The sequence below is a fragment of the Dasypus novemcinctus genome, chromosome 22 (genome assembly GCF_030445035.2).
Source record: "Dasypus novemcinctus isolate mDasNov1 chromosome 22, mDasNov1.1.hap2, whole genome shotgun sequence".
NCBI classification, from domain to species: Eukaryota; Metazoa; Chordata; class Mammalia; order Cingulata; family Dasypodidae; genus Dasypus; species Dasypus novemcinctus.
The window spans coordinates 67,464,142-67,484,781 of NC_080694.1; the positions used below are offsets into that span (position 1 = coordinate 67,464,142).

The 20,640-nt window shown below is 45.1% G+C and overlaps 1 long non-coding RNA gene and 1 pseudogene across 3 annotated transcripts; one reads left to right on the forward strand and one right to left on the reverse strand.

The window, feature by feature from the left end:
* Positions 1-300: 300 nt before the first annotated feature.
* On the reverse strand, positions 301-11,407 carry LOC131275364 (uncharacterized). 3 transcript variants are annotated; one of them, XR_009182813.2, is made up of 5 exons: positions 11,148-11,296; positions 8,020-8,109; positions 6,370-6,476; positions 1,601-1,709; positions 301-739 (listed from the first exon to the last, which is right to left on the reverse strand). It is a non-coding gene; the product is annotated as an uncharacterized lncRNA (long non-coding RNA). The 3 variants fall into 3 exon arrangements; XR_009182812.2 differs by having other exon boundaries at positions 301-727; positions 6,370-8,109; positions 11,148-11,407; XR_009182811.2 differs by having other exon boundaries at positions 6,370-8,109; positions 11,148-11,406.
* Positions 11,408-12,453: 1,046 nt separating this feature from the next.
* Positions 12,454-19,251, forward strand: LOC101434055 (tripartite motif-containing protein 10-like; annotated as a pseudogene).
* Positions 19,252-20,640: the final 1,389 nt, after the last annotated feature.

Here is a 20,640-nt window from a genome sequence, read left to right on the forward strand (position 1 = left end):
GGCAAACACCTTTACCCAGGCAAGCGACAACCATGAGCAACAGGATTAATACACATATCCCTATTCCTAAGGCAGATAAGAAATGCTGAGATTTCCACCAATCAACAGGATTAAACTTATTTAAATGTGAAATCAAATCATTAAAGACGTCCTTATCATTATCTATGTATATCTGATTATGAGATATTTCTAAAATCTTTTTCTGCAATTCTTCAATTTCTAACGACATATTTCCTTTGTGACCTAACAAATGATTTCTGATCTTATTCCACTGAAACATAGAAATGTTATAATCCAAAGGAGTAATACAAAAATTACATTCATTCCAATCACATTTCAATCCTCTTAACAAATTCAAATTATAAACTTGACCTGCACAGTGTAAAACAGCAGATTCCAAATCACTAACTCTGTCATTAAGTCCTTCATCAATATGCTCCTGACTATGCCATAAGTCACTTGCATTCTTGTGCCAATCATGCAAGTATTGCTGTGTTTGCACCGTCTCATGCAATGTAACAGCAGCAGTGGCAGCAGCAGTCATGACACCAATGAGCCCAAGAATGCCAGCTATGAGATGTCCCAAAAATCTTTTTGAGAGTTTCAACAGTCCTTGAGCCAGATGGAAAAGAAGATGACTCTCAGGAGATGACTGCCACATCCAATTCATTTTCACCAGGATCCACACTCCTCGTCTTCAGTGAGACATGGTGATAATATCTCCATTCTGTAAAATATTCTCAGACAAGCAAGTATACAAAGCCCCGTCCTTATAGAATAAAGCATTTTAAGTAATGGTAGCCTTCCCTACCACAAAGACATATGGATCTCTGACACATGATTGAAAATGATGAATTTGATCTAAATGTAAATATTGTCCATCCATACTTTTATTACCATTCCATTCAGAAGTAGATGCCACTCCTAAGACTTTCCATATTTGTTTTTGATCATGGACTCCAGTGCTGTTGCACCATGGAAAAGGAACCCATTTCCCTATATTTTTCCAATCACTATTAATTTCGGTAAAAATTATCTTTTCATTAAGGAACAAAGATTCATGAAAAGGATATTGTACATTACTAACGTGTTGTCCCTTGCTATTTATACCATACCAAATAAATCTGCCCTTATATTTGTTGGGATTCCCCATAGGGGCACTTTCCCAAACTATTCCATAGGAATCATTGAAAACGACAGATCTTCTTCCCATATGTCATTCATACCATCTTTGCATATCACCAGCATTCCTCTTAGGACAACTATAACTTGGATACTTATATTCTTGGTACTGATAGGATGGGAATAAAGTTACCAAAGATTTAGTATTATTATGGCTAAAATTGATCATAGTTCTATTTTTCACAGCCATACATGGTGGGCGATTGCCAATGCAAAGAGGTCGGAAATCAAATGGAAGAAGGAGATTATAAATCCTTTGTCCTTCTTCTCATGACTTAAGTGGTAGTCTATCATCCATGGGTCCAGGAAATATAAGAGTTTTTATTCTAATAAACAGGAAAAGAAGGATCTTTCCAGGTCAACACTCGAAGTAATGGGAGATTAGGAATATAAGCCCAATATGTGTAATTACCATTACCATTGCCGGTTTCACTCACTATCAGTAGGATCCATATGTGTAGAAGACTCCACTTCTTCAGTCCTAGGTTTAATCCTTTTTGCTGGAAGCCAGATTTCATCTCCATTTTCTGAAATGATAAGAGCATAACCTCGCCCCCATACTTTAAACCTGCCTTTTTTCCATTCATTACTTAAAACATCTTTCCAAAATACTGGTTGATTCTCAGATTCTGCAATTTTTGTGAATGATTGAGAGTGTAGTTTGCCAAAGGATGGAATGTGAGTAACATCCATCTGCCATAATTGATTAGGAGTCAGGCCTCTGGGATTAGTTCCAGCCTGAAAAGGCACTGCTGTTAGTGGTCCACAGGTAGGACAAGTACGAATAATTTCCTGTGCTTGTAATCTTATTAACTTTTGATATTTATTTTGCAGGCCTTTAGCATTAATGTGAGTTAAAGCATGGTAATCATGAGCACTTTGTAAACACCCCACTAATAAATCAGCTCGAGTATTATTTGCTGTCATAGGACCAGGCAAAGATGTATGAGAAAGTATATGTGTAATGTAAATAGGATGCTGTCTTAATCTAATGAGAAGTCGCAAATCAGGAAAAAGTTGAGATAATTCATCAGTATCAAAGATATGAGCCATTTCAATATGCTTGACAGTAAGGCATACATATTCAGAATCAGAGACAATATTCAAAAGTTCCTTAAATATTGTTAACACCTTAATGATGGCAGCAAGTTCAGAACACTGAGCAGATGTGACTGGAGTCTGCCAAGCCTGTTCTTTTCCTTTGGTAACAAATGCTGCTTTCCCGTTACTACTGCCATCATTAAACACTGTACATGCATTTTCTAAAGGTAGAGATTTTATAATCTTAGGTAATATCCAAGTAGTTTTTCATAAGAAAGTAAGTAATTTTGAAGTAGGAAAATGATTATCAATAACACCTTGAAAATCACTGATAGCTATCTGCCATTGAGGGTTGGTTACATATAAATGATGAATTTCTTCCTGTGATAACTCACAAAAAATGCGATCAGGATCAGACCCTTTAAGTTGCATTAAGCGCACACGTCCTTTTGCCAATATATTAATGATTTTTTTGTAGATAAGTTTGTAATCTCTTTTGTTTATTATTAGGTAGGAAAATCCACTCCAAAACTCCCTCCTGCCACAGTAAAGTTGTGGGAGATTGCACAGTGGAAAATATAATTAAATCTACAATTTTCCAGGGTCAATTTGTGTCAACTGTCCTTGTGAAATTCTTTCCTCTATTAGATTTAATTCTTGTTCTGATTCCGCAGATAAAGAACGTGCACTAGTAAGGTCTGAATCCCCCTGCAGAGTTTGGAATAAATGAGTTAACATATAATTAGGAATTCCTAACATAGGCTTAATCCAATTAATATCTCCTAAAAGCTTTTGAAAATCATTAAGAGTGTTTATCTCTACAAATTTGCAGCTTTTGAGGTGTAATACACCCTTTAGCCAATTTCATTCCTAAGTAAGAGAATGAAGCTTCTTTCTGAATTTTTTCTGGGTCTATTTGTAACCCATATTCCAGTAAAAATTTTTCTGCCATAACAAATACTTGTAATTTTTCATCAGAAGCATGAGCGAATAATATATCATCCATATAATGGATAATCGTCACTTCAGGAAATTGATCACGTAACTTTTGAAGAGACTGATGAATAAATAATTGACACATGGTTGCACTATTCATCATACTCTGAGGTAAAACACACCATTGATATCTTTGCATAGGTGCCTGATTCTTAAATGAAGGCACAGAGAAAGCAAACTTTACCTTATCAGCAAACTTTACCTATCCTTTACCTAAAGGAATAGTGAAAAAACAATCTTTCAAATCAATTATAATAAGAGGCCAATCTTTTGGAATCATTGATGGTTGTGGAACTCCCAGTTGTAGTGCTCCCATAGGACTCATGACCTTATTTATAGCTCTTAAATCCATCAGGAGTCTCCATTTTCCAGATTTCTTTTTAATAACAAAAACCGGAGAGTTCCAAGGACTATTAGAAGGTTCTATAAGCTTTTGCTCTGACTGTTCTTTAACCAAACTATGTAGGGCATTTAATTTTTCTACTGTTAGGGGCCATGGATCTATCCATACCGGTGTTTCAGTTAGCCAAGTAATTGGTATGGGACTGCCCTTTCTTTCAATGGCCCCTAAGATAAATTTGCTCATTCAGGATCTGCTGAACTGGGAAGGAAATCCAATTCCCCTCCTATCACCTTTCCTTCTAGTATTATATTGCATATACATATATAATGTTTTAGCCTGCTCCAATAAGGTAGGAATATGAATGAAAGCACCCCAATGACTTAACAAATCATGGCCCCACAAATTAATTCCCACATCAGCCACATAAGGTTGTAAAGTAGATTTTTGTCCATCAGGGCCTAAGACATCAAAAATATTAGTGCTTTGATAAACATCAGTCATTGTACCAACTCCAGTAAAAACTGTAGGTACTTTCTGCAAAGTCCAGGATTGAGGCCAATAACGTTTAGCTATAATAGATACATCTGCTCCTGTACCTATTAAGCCAAAGAACACTTTGCCATTAATTGTAATTGTAGTTTCAGGTCTATCATCACTTACAAAAGTTTGCCAATACATATTTTTCCAGTTGATCTGAATTCCCCCTTCCTTTTAAAAGGAAGAGTAGCTGGTTATTATAAGGAAGCAGTAATAATTGAGCAATTCATTGTCCTTTTTGTATTTGAATAGAATTAACAGCTTGAACCATTATTTTTATTTCCTCTGTAAAATCACTATCTATAATTCCTACTTGCACCAACAATCCCTTCATAGTTAAACTACTTCTTCCAACTATAATGCCTACTGTATTTTTAGGTAAAGGCCCTTTTACTCCTGTAGAAATTGTTTGAATGCCTCCCTCTGAAGTTATCAATTTAGTCTCAGTAGATGGAAGATCAACAGCAGCACTACTTTGAGTAGCCACTCTTAATTCTGAGACTGGGATGAATGATACTGACCGCTGCTGATGACAGGAAATTGGTTGGCCAGGCTCATATTTTTTGTCTGAGGGCCCTGAGCTAGGCCGGCAAAGTGGTTTCCCAATTTTAAAGGTGTGCCTTTCGAGTCTATTTTTGATCTACATTCATTAGCCCAATGATATCCTTTACAGCACACTGGACAAATTTTTGATGGAGTATGAGGTCCTTTTCCTGCTTGATTAACATAGGACCGACAATTCTTTTGAAAAGGTCCAAATTTTCCACACTTAAAACAATTTCCTTTCTTTTTCAGTTTATTTCCTCCTCTCATAGCTGAAGCTAACACTGCCATCTGGTGGGTGGTTGAACCAATGTCCTGACAAGCTTTTATATAATCAAGGACAGACCCACCTGTGGCCTTAAGAGGCCAGATAGCTTTCTTACACTCACTGTTAGCTTGATCAAAAGTGAGAGTTAGTGGGATTAACTCTCTAGCTTCAGGAATTTCAATAGTCTTAGTAAGCGTATCAGTCAGTCTGGCAATAAATTCCACATAAGGTTCATTAACACCTTGAATCACTTTAGCAAAAGACTGTGTAGGCTTTCCTGGAGCTGTAATCCTTCTCCATGCAGCCAAACATGACTGCCTCACTTGATTAACAGCCTGATCTTCATAATGAAGCTGCCTTTCAATACCTGCCCAAGCTCCAGAGCCTAACAGTTGTTCAGCAGTAATATTAACAGGTGGATTCTGAGCCCTATTTTGTTGTTCTCTCATAGCAACTTCATCTGTCCACCAAGTCTTAAATTGTAAGAACTCAGCAGCATTCAATACTGTTTTAGTCAGCATATCCCAATCCCAAGGTATTATTAACCTGTATGTATTTGCAAGTCCTTCCACCAATCCAATAGTGTAATGACTCTGAGTGCCATATTGAGTACATGCCTGTTTGATGTCCTTTAATACTTTAAAAGAAAGAGGCTCATGATGAGCATAAATTCCCCCTTGTGGGTTTTGAGCATCAGGAGGAATTTGTTGAATAGTTACAGGAAAAGCTGCTACAGCTTGCATAGCCATAGGCCCACCTTGACTAGATCCCAGTAAAAGACATCTCATTAATGGAGTAGCAGGCACAGGATTTGGCTTAAAGCTGCTATGAACATAAGGCAGGTCCATATAGAAAAGTCCACTAGGTATTTTTCCAGGTTCCGGAGGTACAGAGGGAACCTCTTGAGTCAAGTTAGGATATACGTTTGCCTTAGAAATATTTAGTTCCGACATGGATTTAGTTAAGAACGGATTTGTGTCTTTAACTTTGAATAACTCCTCTGCCTCCTGATCCTCCTCCAAGTTCCTGTCTTTATCTGTATCATTCATAGCTGCTTCCTCCCTGGAGAAAAGAACAATCTCTTCCTCTTCGTCAGACTGCAAAGGATCTAATGCAGCAGCAATATGCTGTCCTAAAGCCCAAACTGATACAGGTATATTCTCTTCTTTCTGATATGCTCTCCACAATGCTTTCATTACTTGCCTCCACTGCTTAACATTCATCAAATTCTTTCCCTGTGGTTGAAACCAATAACAATGTTTTTGAACCAAAGAAAACAATTCTAATAAATCTGCAGTCTTAACTGTGATGCCTACACTGTGCAACAGTGTTTTCAAAACCTGTGAATATTCTTCCAAGCGTCCTGGTTGATTATCCATACCCTGATGCTAGTGGAAAGCAAAACTTAGTAATATGAAGCAGCAATCTACCCGGGTTAATTAATTTTGACGCTCCTTACCTTAAAAAAGGCTTTTCAGCTTTCTGCATTCCTGATCCAGAGGTGGAAGATTCTACGCTGCCATGTCTTGATGAATCCTCTGCCTTGGGCCCCACCTTGGGAGCCACCTGTCAGAGTCAGTGACCCGAGGGTATCAGGAATGAAAGACAAAGAGAGATTGGGTTCAGGGGATCTGAGAGCATTGATTTCTCAAGCTCATCAGACAAATTTATTGAGTCGAGGGGCTAGTATATATACTCCTAACATACGTGACATTCAGCATAAAATCAAGTTACCTATTACCCTTACCTCATTCTATATTAACTAGTGATTGCTGAACACCAGCAAACTTTACTGGAACTATTATTATAAAAATCAGTAACTATACTCATAAATCCTGTTACTCAGGTCGTTCCATTCTATATGTTATTGTTCCGCCTGCAGGTGTGCTTTACCCAGCCATGATTGTGATCTGCAATGATAATCATAGGGGACAGCTTGACTCAGTGGTCAAGGAAGTAACTTGCTTCCATGGAAACAGCATGCCTTTGTTTCCCACACACAGTCTCATGCAAGGCCACAGTAGCTGTGGCAGCAGCTGCAATAACACCAATCAGTCCCAATATGCTAGCTATGAACAGTCCCACAAATCACTTTGAGTGCTTCAGGATTTCTTGAGCCATATGGAACAGCAGTTGACTCTCAGGTGATGATTGCCAAATTTGGTTCAGTCACACTGGAATCCACACACCCGGCTGCCTTCGAGCCATTGTAATGAAATCTCCATTCTGTAAAATATTCTCAGACAAACAGTATACAACGTCCCACTTTTATAAAATAGAGTATTCTTGGTTATAGCTAGTTTTCCAACCACAAATAGATAAGGATCTCTTACACACGACTGAAAATGAAGAGTTTGATCTAAATGCAAATATTGACCATTCTCTCTATTATTCCCACTCCATTCTATAGTAGGTGCTATTCCCAGAAAAACTTTCCACAAATTCTTTTGACTATGCATAGATGTAATATTACACCATGGAGAAGGGATCCATTTCCCTTTATATTTCCAAACACGATTATTTTTGGTAAAAATTATTTTTTCATCCAAATCAAGGGATTTATGAAAGGGATATTGCATATTACTAATTTGCTGTCCTTTACTATTTAGACCATACCAAATAAATCTGCCATTATATTTGGTGGGACTCCCCATAGGGGCACTTTTCCACACTATTCCATAGGAATCATTAACAATGACAGATCCTTCCTATATGGTATTCTTGCCATCTTTCTTTATCCTCAATATCTCTTTGTGGACACTTATAGGTAGGTTTTTTAGTCACCATATAATTATAAGAAGGAAATAACATCACTAAAGATTTAGTATTATTTTTGAAGATAATCATAATCTGATTTTTAACATACATACATGGAGGATGATACCAATGCATAGGGGTTGATAATCAAATGGTAATATGAGATATAGATTCTTTATCCTTCCTCATGGGGCTTAATTGGTAACCTATCATCAATTGGTCCAGGGAATATATGGGTCTTATTCAGATAAATAGGAAAGGATGGATCTTTCCAGGTTAACACTCTGAGTGATGGGGGGTTAGGTATATAGGCCCAATAGGTGTGATTACCCGCGGCTTACTCATTACTTACGATCACCTTCTTCAGAAGTTGTAGGAGACCCCATCTCTTCATTCCGTGGTTTAATCCTCTTTGCAGGTAGCCAAATTTGCTCTCCATTTTCTGAAATGACGAGAGCATAGCCTTACCCCCATACTTTAATCCTGCCTTTTTTCCATTCATTGCTTAAAATAGCTTTCTAGAATATTGGTTGATCTTCATTTCCAGTGTCCACTGTAGATGTTTGATGTTTTCTAAAGTGACATTCTGCAGGTGTCAGTGAATTATAAACATTAAGAAAATTTAAAGTAAATAAAGCTTTTACCAATTGATCTTTTGGTGTTATAATACCATCATCTCCCCCTTTTTGTTTTAAAAGCATAGTTTTTAGGGTATGATGGCTGCATTCAACTATGGCTTGATCTGTAGGACTGTAAGGAATACTAGTAACATGCTCAATAGCATATGTAAAACAAAAGGAAGTAAAAGGCTTACTGGTGTAAGAAGGGCCATTATCAGTTTTAATTTTCAAGGGGCATCCCATCACAGCAAAAGCAGACCACAAATGGGAATGAACATGATGAAAACATTCACCACTTTGTGCAGTAGCCCACAAAAAATGAGAGTAAGTGTCAATATAGACATGAACATATTGTAATTTACCAAACGATGGTATGTGAGTAACATCTATCTGCCACAGTTGATTAGGAGCCAGGCCTCTGGGATTAGTTACAGACTGAAAGGGCACTGTGGCCGAGGGCTCACAGGTGGGACAAATGTGAATAATCTCTTGAGCTTGATGTTTTGTCAGTTGAGGAAATTTATGTCTAAGTCCCTTAGTATTAATATGAGTCAATGCATAATATTTAGTTGCATCCTGCAAACATCCCACTAACAGATCAGTCTGGGCATTTTGGGTAGCTATAGGATCAGGAAGGGAAGAATGAGAATGGATATGAGTAATATATATGGGCTGACTTCTTTGCCAAATGAGGGCTTGAAGGTCAGCAAAAAGTTGAGACAATTCATCAGTAATAAAAATATGAGCTGTTTCAATATGAGCCACAGTTAAACACACATATTCAGAATCAGAGAAAATATTCAAGGGTTCCTGAAATGTTTGTAAAACCTTAATGATGGCTGAAAGCTCTGTGCATTGAGCAGATGAATAAGGAGTCTGCCAAACCTGTTCTTTTTGAGAGGTAACGTATGCTGCTTTTCCATTACTACTATCATCAGTAAATACTGTATGAGCATTTTCAATAGGATGAGTTTTCACAATTTTTGGTAAAATCCAAGTGGTTCTTCGTAAGAACATTAACAATTTGGAAGTAGGATAATGATTATCAATAATGCCTTGAAAATTACTAATAGCAACTTGCCATTGAGGATTAGTTATATATAAGTATTGCATTTCTTCATGAGAAAGATCACAAATAATTCTGTCTGGATCAGACCCCTTTAATTGTGACAATCTAACATGGCTTTTTACTAGAATGGAAATAACTTTTTGGAGATATGTTTGCAATCTCTTTTGTTCATTATTAGTTAAAAAAACCCCACAACATTCCAATATACCTTCTTGCCAAAATAAAGCTGTAGGAGATTGAGGGGTTGAGAAAATAATCAAATCAACAGCTTTGTCAGGTTCTATTTGTGTTAATTGCCCTTGAGAGATTGATCCTCTATCAATGCCAACTCTTTTTCAGCCTCTACAGACAGTGTTCTAGGGCTAGAAGGATCTACAGTCTTTCTGATAGTTCCCACATTTAAAACAATTTCCTTTCTTTCTATCCTCCTTCGAGTTACCTTTAAAGGCTGCAGCCAAGACCACCTTTTTACATTCACTGTTAGCCTGATCAAAAGCAAGCATTAACAAAATTAACTCTCTTGCTTCTGGTATCTCAATTGTTTTCATCAAAATGTCAGTTAATCAGGCTACAATTTCCACATATGGTTCATTAACTCCCTGGATCACTTTGGCAAAAGATTGAGTAGGTTTTCCAGGTGCACAAATCCATTTCCAAGCTGCCAAACATGAATTGTGCACTTGAGTTATGGCTGATCATTGTATTGGAGCTGTCTTTGAATTCCAGACCAATCACCAATACCCAATAATTGTTCAGCAGAAATAAGAATGGGAGGATTCTGTACTGCATTACAGCATGCAATCATATTGGCTTTATCTGTCTTCCAGGTTTTAAATTGCAAAAACTCAGCCTACCTTAAAACAGTTCTAGCCAGCATGTCCCAATCCCAGGGGATAAGTCGGTCAGCTTGAGCCAGCCCCTGCACTAAGCCAAAAGTGTAAGGACTGTTAGTTCCAAATTGTGCACAGGCTTGTTTAAGTTCTTTCAGAATTTTAAATGGCAGGGGTTCATGATGAAAATTATATCCTCCTTGAGGGTTGTTTGCATCTGGGGGAACTTGTTGAATATTTACTGGGAAAGCTGTTAGTAATTGCATTGCTTCAGGATCCCCCTGCCAAGACCCTTGCAGCAAACAACACATTAAGGGAGTAGTTGGAACTGGATTAGGTACAAATACGTTGTTAGTGTAGGGCCTGGTGTCAATGGCATCAGTAAATATTCCCAGGGCTGTAGGTATTGTAACCGGTGGGACTGCAGGGGCTACATTACACAAATTAGGGTAAATGCTGGCTTTACAAATATTCAATTTAGGTATCTGCTTAGGCAGAAAGGGGTTAATTTTTTTCTCATCAGGGGGCTCATCCTCATCCTGATCCTTGTCCTCTATTTCTTCACTGTCCTCACTCTGATGGCCCATTTCATGGGGTTCCCTGGAAAAGATGGTAATTTCTTCCTCCTCCACTTCAGACTGCAGTTGATCTAAGGCTGCTGCAATCTGTTGCCCTAAAGCCCACACCGACAGTGGTATAATTTCTACTTTTTGGTATGCTCTATGTAGCACCTTCATTACCTGTTTCCACTGTTTAAGATTTAAAAGATTTTTCCCTTGTGGCTGAAACCAATAACAGTGATTTTGTACTGGAGCAAAAAGTTCAAGTAAATCAGCAGTTTTCACTGAGACTCTGACAGTATTTAAAAGAGTTTTTAGTACCTGTGAATATTCTTCCAGATGTTCTGGTTGATTACCCATACCCTGATGCTAGTGGAAACAAAATTAATTAAGATTCTTACCACTGTATTGTCAGACTCAAGTCACCTTTCAATGGACGCCTCAGCCTTTCAGGAAGGTTTTCAGTTTCTGCATTCCCGATACTGCCATGGAAGAATCTCTGCTGCAGTCACTGCCTTGGGCCCCACGTTGGGTGCCAGATATCAGAGTCGTGGACCTGAAGGGTATCGGGAATGAAAGACAAAGAGAGGCTGGGATCAGGGGATCTGCGAGCATTGAAGCCTCAAGCTCATCAGACAAGTTTATTAATCTCAGGGGCTTCTTTATACACCCCAAGCAGTCGTGAGAACCAGCAACTATCCTAGCTAACTATTCCTATTACCTCAACCTGTGTAACACGATGGATCAAAATAAATCAAGGTTCAAAATTTCAATGTTCTATTATATTGTTGAGAAAACATACCCATAAATCTTGTTGCCCATGTTGTCCTGTTCTACCTAGTCCTCGTTCCACCTGAGTGTACACATCACCTTGCTAGATTTATGATCTGCCCGTATAGCTATGGAGACAGTGACTCAGTGGTCAAGGAAGTAACTTGCTTCCATGCAAACAACATACCTTTGTTTCCCACACTTGCCTATTAGAAGTTTACATCTCACATGTGACTCACATCCTATTTTATCAGCAGCTCTGCTCTGGGGACACACAGACCTCCCTGCCAATTACTGTCACGTCCACCTTTCCATTGTGTAAACTTGGGCACGCTACAAACCTCATTTATAAAACAAAGAGCCTAAATGTACCAACATTGCAGAGTAGCAGGAGGAATAACTAAGAGCACATGTGTTCAGTGCTTCTATCCCGAGGTACAGATTCGGCATAGACAAGTGCTGGCCGTTTCTGCTCTTCTCCCTCCTCCCCAGCAGGGCACAGTGTGGGGCTGCGGGGGCCAGTGGGGCACCTCCACCGGGGGGCATCTGAGCCTGCACAGCCGGGCACAGCATCTTCTCTGGGTTCCCAGGCCCCCTGAATGCTGGCTGGTGGCGCGGGGCTGGCTGATACACCAATCTCCCTGGAGACAGCAGGTGGCATTGCCAGGAGCCTAGGGTGGCCTCGTCCCCTCCACACCCCAGAGAGAGCGATTTCCCTCCACCGTGGGCAGCGAGAGCCCAGCACTTCCTTCCTCTGGAGTGTCTGTGGGGAATGGGAAGGAACGGTGACCTGTCAGGGATGGGGGCGCAGAGGGCCTGACGCCGCCCTGGGATGCAGGTCCCGGTCCTCACCCTCCTCTGCTCTTTCTCGTCTCCACTCTTGGCAGATGTGTGCCTCCTTTCAGAACGCGGGAGAGGGGACGGTGGCCACCAGAGATGCACGTGGAGGCCTCCCCTGTGCGCACGTGTGAGTGTGACTGCGTGAGTGTGTGACTGCGTGAATGTGCGAGGCGTGCGTGAGTCCGTGAGTGAGCGGGGCGACCCTGTGTGCGGTGTGCCCTGCCTCCGCGGGCCCAACAGTGTGAGCGCGTGGCCCGCTCCTCAGCCCGCCTGGCCCTCGCCCCGCAGCCGAGCGTGCAGGGCCAGCCCGAGGACCAGCCGGAATCGGGCTTCCCCCCCCCCCCCCCCGGCTCCCACATGGCCGCGGCCCCTTGCGTGAGCAGCCTGTCCAAGGAGGCCCCCTGTCCATCTGTCAGGGCGCTCAGGGAGCCGGTCACCATCGCCTGCGGCCACGACTCCTGCTGCGGCTGCCCTGCCCTACTTGCGAGCCCGCGGGCGGCCCCGACGCGCCCCGCAGCCGCGCGCTCTGCAGGGAGCCCCTGGGCCCCGGGCGCCTCCGGCGCACCTAGCAGCTCCCGGCGTGGTGGCGCCTCGAGCGCCTGCGGCTGCTGCCCGAGCCAGGCACCGAGGAGCAGGCCGTGCGCCGGAGCACGCGAGAAGCTCCACTTCTGCGAGGACGACGCGGCGCAGTTGTGCGCGCTGTGCGGGGAGGCGCGGGAGCACCCGTGCGCACCGCGGGCGCCGCCTGGAAGCCGCGGGGGAGGGGCCCTACCGGGGGGACCAGAGACCGCGTCGGGGTGGGGCTGGGTGTCTGCTTTGGATTTTGCTGGGTGTTCTGTGTTGTCTCCTTGCGTGACACACAGTAGGACCTGAATTCGTGCTCGTTGAATGAGCGGATGAAGGAAAAGTGAGTGTGGTGTCTGCGCACGTGTCAGGGAGGTGGACTGCGGGGGTCTGGGTTGAGGTTTGCGTATCTGTGGAGGGCAAGGGCAGCTGTGGGAGCGCTAGTGCTTGGGAGAGAAGAGCGCTGGCAGCTATGAAGTACTGGGGGTTCACATCGAGTGAGTGTGTGCTGTTATTAGTGAGTGTTGTTATTAGTTTCCTTTTTTTTCTTTATTTTTAAAGAACCTTTAGATCACATAAATGTTACATGGAAAGGAAAGGGGATTCCCATCTACCCCACCCCTGCCCCTCCTGTGTTGTGCTTTAGGACAAACTGTTGTCTAGGGGTGTGCAGATGTGTTAATAGTTAACTTTGTGAATTCCATGTGTATTTCTGAAATTACACATATATGAGCGTGAAAGAGTGTGTACCTGTTTATGTTCCTAACTCTATTTCCAGAGCTCATAGTTGATAAAGCATTTCATTGATTACTTTGGCATTACCTGAGTTCTTCTCTACTCCAGAATCACATGCAGATGATTGATTTGTTCATAAGGGAGGGTTGTTACTCGGACTCGCTCCTTTTGGGACATGAGTCATAAACTTGGAATAATTTCAAAGAAGGCAGATCATAGGTTCAGAAGCTCAGGACAGATCCCCAATGTCACTTACCAAAGACACAAATTAGGATGCTTCCCTGGAGAAAGGAAAGCTCGAGTGGAAACTGAGTCCTGGCCTCTGATGGCCCCTCATGAGGGCAGGCTTGATGGACATTCTTGGGGGACAGATCAGGAAGAACAGGGTCAAAGAGCACACGCCGTCCAGGAGGAGTGAGGTCCAGGCAGGGTCAGCTACGGCCGTGGTTCCTTCCTGGGTCACACAGAGGGTGGGTGAGATGACACCTCCAACAAATTATTGTTCCCCATCTTAAATATTTCATGTTCCTTCTCCCGGGAACAAATTCAGAAGTGTCTTGAGAGTCTGAGGAAAGAGAGAGGAAATTCAAGGATTCCAGGCAAGAGAGAGTCAGAGACTCCACGTCCTCCTGGTGGTCAGCTTCCCTGCCCCTCCCCTCCATCGGGGCCCAGGGCCTCCCTGAAACAGGGGTGAGAGCTCACTGGGCCTTGGGGCCATTCTGGGCTTGAGTCATGACTCCAGCAGTAATGAGTCAGATGACCTCGAGCAAATCGCTGACCTCAGTTTACCTGTCTATGAAATAGAAATTAAAAATAGTCATGGCGGCCCACTGAGTGGACTGTGGGAGAGTATGGGCTATGATGTGGACCATTGGCCATGAGGCGCAGCGGTACTCAGAGATGTATTCACCAAATGCAATGAATGTCGCATGATGATGGAGGAGATTGTTGCTATGGGGGGAGGAGTGGGGTGAGGGGGTGGGGGTATATGGGGACCCCATATTTTTTAATGTAATATTTTTAAAAAAGACAAAAAAATAGTCATGGCCCCTCAAACTGCTGTAGAGACTGGGTGAGTCTGTTCCTTGGAGGAGCTGAGTGCTGTGTCCCTGGGAGAGCACTTGTAAAAGGCAGGAGGCCTGTCTCTGCAGCCTCCCCTCTCCTCCACACTTCAAACCATGCCCCTCTGGGAAGTTCCAGTAGGAGGAGCTGAGGCAGCACTTGAAAGTGTCTCCCAGAAACGGGGGCAGGTAGAAAGGAAAGCATGCCACAGTGCCAAGTCTGGTTTTACCACTGAACCTCAGGGTGTGGGTTTGAGCCAGCAGGGACACAGGGAGAAAGAAGAAAAAAGGAAAAGTAGGGGAGGACAGGAGGGATGCCTTCTTCTGGTTTTGCCCCGACCCTTAGACTCAGGTGGCTGTCAAGAGACAGAAGGTGGTTTCCGAGTTTGCTCATTTGAGCTGGTTCCTGGAGGAACAGCAGAGCGTGCTCCTTGCCCAGCTGGAAGAGCTGGACCAGGGCATCCTGCAGCACCAGGAAGAGGTTGACCTCCTGGCCACTGGGGAGATCTGCCGGTTCAGCCCCTGATTGCAGAGCTGGAGGAGAAGAAGGAGAGAGTGGCAGCAGAGCTCCTGACGGTCAGCCTAGAAGCCCATCCCTTCCTGTGCCCTCTTGCTCTGAGCAACAATTGCAATTTTTCCTTTCCTAAGCCCATGTCTCCTTTACTCAAACACCTCTGTGCTCTGAGTAGAAGAGGGACCACAGGGCCAGCAGGGTTGAATTCCAGTCCATGCTTCTCCAAGAGCCCTCTGCCATTTTCTTCTCTGGCCTTTATCTTTCCTTTCTACCATCCCTAAAATAGGGAAGATAATTTTCTTAATGACCATGCAGAAATTTCATGCAGCTCCAATGATAAAATGGAAGTGAAAGTAGAACTTTGGAAAGTGTCAAGTACCGTGCAAACAAGTGGCAGGTGGTATTTCCAGTGCAAACTATTTTCCATAAGCTCAGTGTCCCCTCCACTGGCCAGGAATTTCATACTGGTGCATTTCTCTTCCTCACACTGTGGGAGAGATTTTGGGATCCAACAAGGCACCAGGAGGGCAGCATAGTTTAGAGGTAGCACTCTGCACTGAGGAAAAGAGACCATGGGGTGAGCATTTACTTCTCACCAGCAGTTGCAGGTCATGCCCCCTGGGTCTGTAAAAGAAGGGAGTCGACCCCATGGCCCTGAAGTGCAGTAACCCCTGACACCTGGTGCCTCCAGGGATTGGGAGACCTCCCCACACCCAGGGCCAGAACACTGGTCAAGCAGTGTGGTGTTTGTCTTTTCTAGTTATAAGGAAAGTGGGAGTGGTGAAACCTGAATCCCTGCTCTCTCTCCTAGGATATCAGAAACATTCTAATAAGTTAAGCAGTGAGCGTCTCTCTTCTCTTCTCCCACAAAGATGCACCACACGTGCCTAGCAATTTGCCATACAAATACATGGCATTGTGACATCGACATCAAGGACATAGAGTCACCTGTGACCCTTCACACACCCCATCCCATCCTCAGTGCAGCCATGGATGTCCCCAGCAGTGCCCAGCAGTGGACAGTGGGCCCCGTCCTGGAGGAAGCAGTTCCTGTGGGAATGGCACTTCCAGTTAGAAGGTGGTGGCCAGCTGAGGCTGGGGCATCTCGAAGAACTCCCAGACATGTCATTTCTGTGTCCCTAGATATGAAAACAGAAAGTGCTGGAAACCAGTGGCCCTGTCCCCTGAACTGGCCCAGAGCATTCGGGACTTCGTGAAGCAGACCCTCCTGCTGCAGAGGGAGGTGAAGAGGTTTCTGGGTAAGGGGCCAGGTCTTCCCAGACACAGCAGGTGGAGTCTGCACCCAGAAGCAGCCTCTATGCCTCTCTGCATGGCAAGGCTGCAGCCCTCTCTGCCCCTGGTTTCCTTATCTTCAGGTTTTTAAATAAAATCTGCCTCACAGGATGAGGGAGCATAAAAAGAGTTAGTGAAAGTGAAGATTTCCAGAAGAAAATAGATTTGAAGAATAATTAAATAAATCTGATCAATAAACGTTGAGCAATATAAAGGATAGTGTGACAAATCAGCCATTCTCAGCCATTTAATCCATGGTAAACCATGGTAATTTTTGATAGCGAACACTGTTGATTATTCTCCAGCACAGTGTTATCTTCATCCTGTGGAAGCTGCCTCTCCCCTCTCCTCTTGCCTTCACTCTGCTTCTGGGCTGGATGCTCTTTTCCAGAACGAGGAGTGGGTGGGGCAGGGAAGGGTGGTTAAGGATGGAGGAGCCAGGAGTCTGGCTCTCACCTGCTGCCCACACTGTGAGCTCCTGAGTCCTGTGCTGATCTCTCAATGACCCACCCCAGATCCAGCTCCTGGAATTGCTCCCAGTGGCCTGTAGTGAAGGGACTTTCAGTCCAATCAAAGGCTGACTGTGAGCACCTAAGTTATTGAGAAGAATGAGAAGTCAGAGCCCTGTCCCCTCATTACATAGACGTCTCCGTCACACGTACCATGTCCTGGACTCCAGGCACAGCACTGGGGACGCAGAGAGCAAAAAGACAGGGTCTAGCCCTCGCCCACCCCACCTGCTGGACCGGAACCTTGTGCTTTTCCCAGGGCTCCAGGGGCTCCTGCTGTGCTGAGCTTAGAGTCCCTGCCCTGAGCTCAGCCTCCTGCCACCCTGTACCCACCCCTCCCTGGGCCACGGTGCCTCCTCACTAAAATGTTCTGTGGATCTGTGAGACTAATGGCGACTCACCCCGTGCTATTTCCTCTCCACAGAAAAGCTCAGCATCGAGTTGGACCATAAGACAGGTCAGCAGCCACCTGGGAGGCCATGGGGCCCAAAATGGGGAAGGAAAGATGACCTCAGGGGCTGCACGGGCACTGGGATGCCACTTCTATGACCACAAGCACTGGAATATGCACATGCACACACACATGTGGTGCTGCAAGGGCACTGATGTGCCACTTCTATGAGCACACGCACTTGGACACACAGGCACATGTACACATATGTGTGGTTGTTGGGCACTGCAATCCCCCCTGAAAGCGCACACACACACACACACATGTGTGGAGTGGGGCTGCCTGCCTCACACACCTGGCCCATGACCTGCTCCTCAGGATCTGCTCGTGCTGCGGACACAGAGACTACATCAGAGTGGGGCGAAGTCCATCAGGATAACCCCAACTGAGGAGCCCCTTGCTCTGGGTTTAGGATCAATTCTTGGGCTCCAGGAACCCCAAACCCTCTCAGATACAGCTCGTGGTTGGGGGTGGCCTGGGGAGGGGATGGAGGGGACCAGCACAACCACAAAGGCCATGCCCCCCTCAGCCAGAGGCCTGGGAGCCACACAACCTAGAAGGGCCCTCTGACCCATGCACGCATCTGAATTTGGGGTTTCTCCTGACCCATAGCATGTCTTCTGCCATCCGTGTCCCACTGAACGTACCACCATGCAGGAGTCTAAAGGACTCCCTCCCGTGGGTTAAGCTGTCTCAGACAGTGGCTTTAGCCTGTGGCAGGCAGGAGGACGTGGCATCCAGGCGGGTAGGTGCAGAGCAGGCCAAGCTCTGGAGGCAGCTGAGCTGACAGGTACCCACAGGCAGCAGGTGCAGCCCAGTCCAGCGCCCCCTGTGCTCCAGCACCCACATCCCCTGTATCTCGAGGTGCTGAAGATTCTCATTGCTGGGCCAGGTGGGCCTCAGGCTGCATTTCTCACCAGCTCACAGGCCTCACCCTCATTGTTGAGACCCACAGGCCTGAGAAGTGAACTTGGCTGGCTTCCTGGTGGTGGCGGCTTATTGCTGACTGCTGAGCCCCATGGGTGTCTGCTGACATCCATGTCCCTTTAGCTTCCTTCATAGCATGTTTGCTGACATCTGTGTCCCTTTGGTTTCCCCATGGCATGACTTCTAATATCCATGTCCCTTTGGCTTCCCCCATAGCACGTCTGCTGATACCCATGTCCTTTAGCTTCCCCATGGCATGTCTGCTGACCTCATGTCCTTTTGGCTTCCCCACGTCAGGTCTGCTGATAGCCATATCCTTTTTCCTTCGGTCACAGCTCATCTCACTCTGGACCCCCAGATATCCCACTCCAAGCTCCTCTTGTCTGAGGCATGGTTCTCCTACAAGTGGCAGAACTCGCTGGACAGCCCCCAGCATTTCGACAAGGTTACCTGTGTCCTGGCCCAAGGTGGCTTCTCAGGGGGCAGTTCATGTGGGTGGTCAGTGTAGACTTGGCCCACGGGGGCAGCTGCACCGTGGGTGTGGCTAGTGGGGCTGCGCAGCTGAAGGGGGAGCTGCGGCTGTGGTGTGAGGAGGGTGTGTGGGTGGTGAGGCTGGCAGGGGGCTTTGTCTCATCCCTGGGCTCCTTCCCCACTCGGCTGGTGCTGACGGAGCAGCCCCAGCAGGTGCGGGTGTCCCTGGACTACGAGGTGGGCTGAGTCTCCTTTGCCAACGCAGCCACTCATGAGCCCATCTGCACCTTCACGGCCTCCTTCAAGTGGGAGGTCTTCCCCTTGCTTAGGCTCTGGGGCCGAGGGTCCAAGTTCTCCCTGAGCTCCTGAGGGGCTGGAGTCAGCCCCACTCGCTATGGAGTCAACCCAAGCCCAGGTCATGGGACCTCTGACTGCATCCCCTGGAGACTTGGAGGTGAAATCACTGCTTTAGAGGACACTACAGGGTCAGGACTTCGGCAGGCAATCGGGGGAGACCCTCCAAGCCCCTGACCCAGTGGACAGTCAGGATGTCCAGGACCTCAGGCTGCTCCCGGCCCCCTCACCCCTCCCCTGAGCTCCAGAAGTGGCTTCTCAGCACAGAGGAACGCGCTCCAGACCTGGCCCTATTGCCATGGGCTGTGATCTAGGCAAGGCTCCCCACTGCTCTTCTTGGACTCTTCCCAGATACTGGGATTAATTCCTCACACCCTCAAGAAGCTTTTCCTGTGTGCCCACTGTGCACCAAGCAGAATGGCGGCCACCAGGGATGTGCAAAGGCAAAGAGTAGAACCTGCCCTACCTCTGAAGGATTTCCCAGAAGACACAGAATAGAAGGTCATTAGAGCGCAGCGTGTTGGGGGTGGTAGGGGCTGACCTGGAGCACTGGGTCACCTCCATCATCCTCAGGAGAACAGAGCCTCTCATCTCCAGAGGTGCTGCCACTTGGCACCCTATGGCCCCTCCTCTGGGTAGGACTGACTGAGATGAGGATGAAGGCCTTGAGGGGAGGGGTGCGTGGGGGGAGTGACATCAGTCCCATGGTGGAATTTTAATTCCTAAGAGCAATGAAAGCATTATCTTATTTGCAGTTGAGTGGGCACATTTTATTTTTTAATTCTTGTTGATATTTTTAACACTACGACATATCCTTCATGAACAATCTTTGACCACTATCCTTCACTCCACTCAGACATAAACCAAAATATCCTCTCAGCTTCCCACTGGGTCCCCTGGGAGGAGGGGAAGCAGCCAGGGCCTGCATGCTGAGGGCAAGGCTGGAATTCACCTGGAAGTTGTTCTGTTGATGCTCATTGACAGGTAGGGAAGAACATGGTGCAGGAGCCCCTGAATGGACTGGGGGAGAGTGTAAACTCCAACGTAAACTCTTATCCCTGTGGCGCGGCAGTGCTTCAAAGTGTATTCAGTAAATACAGTGAATGTGCCACAATGATGAAAGAGGTTTTTGATATGGGAGGAGTAGGGATGGGGTGGGGTGTGGGGCATATGGAAACCTCATATTTTTTAATGTAACCTTTTTGGGATCTAGGTTCCTTAAAAAAAAGAAATAAAAATAAAAGATTAGAATTAAATTAAATTAAATTTTAAAAATACATTGCAAAGTTGCAGCATTTAAATTGGTTTGACGTATAGGCAGGAAGAGACAAGAGAATAGAATGGAATCAAGTATCAAAAGATATGCAAGAATATTTGCATATTGGGCATACTATGAAGGTGGCA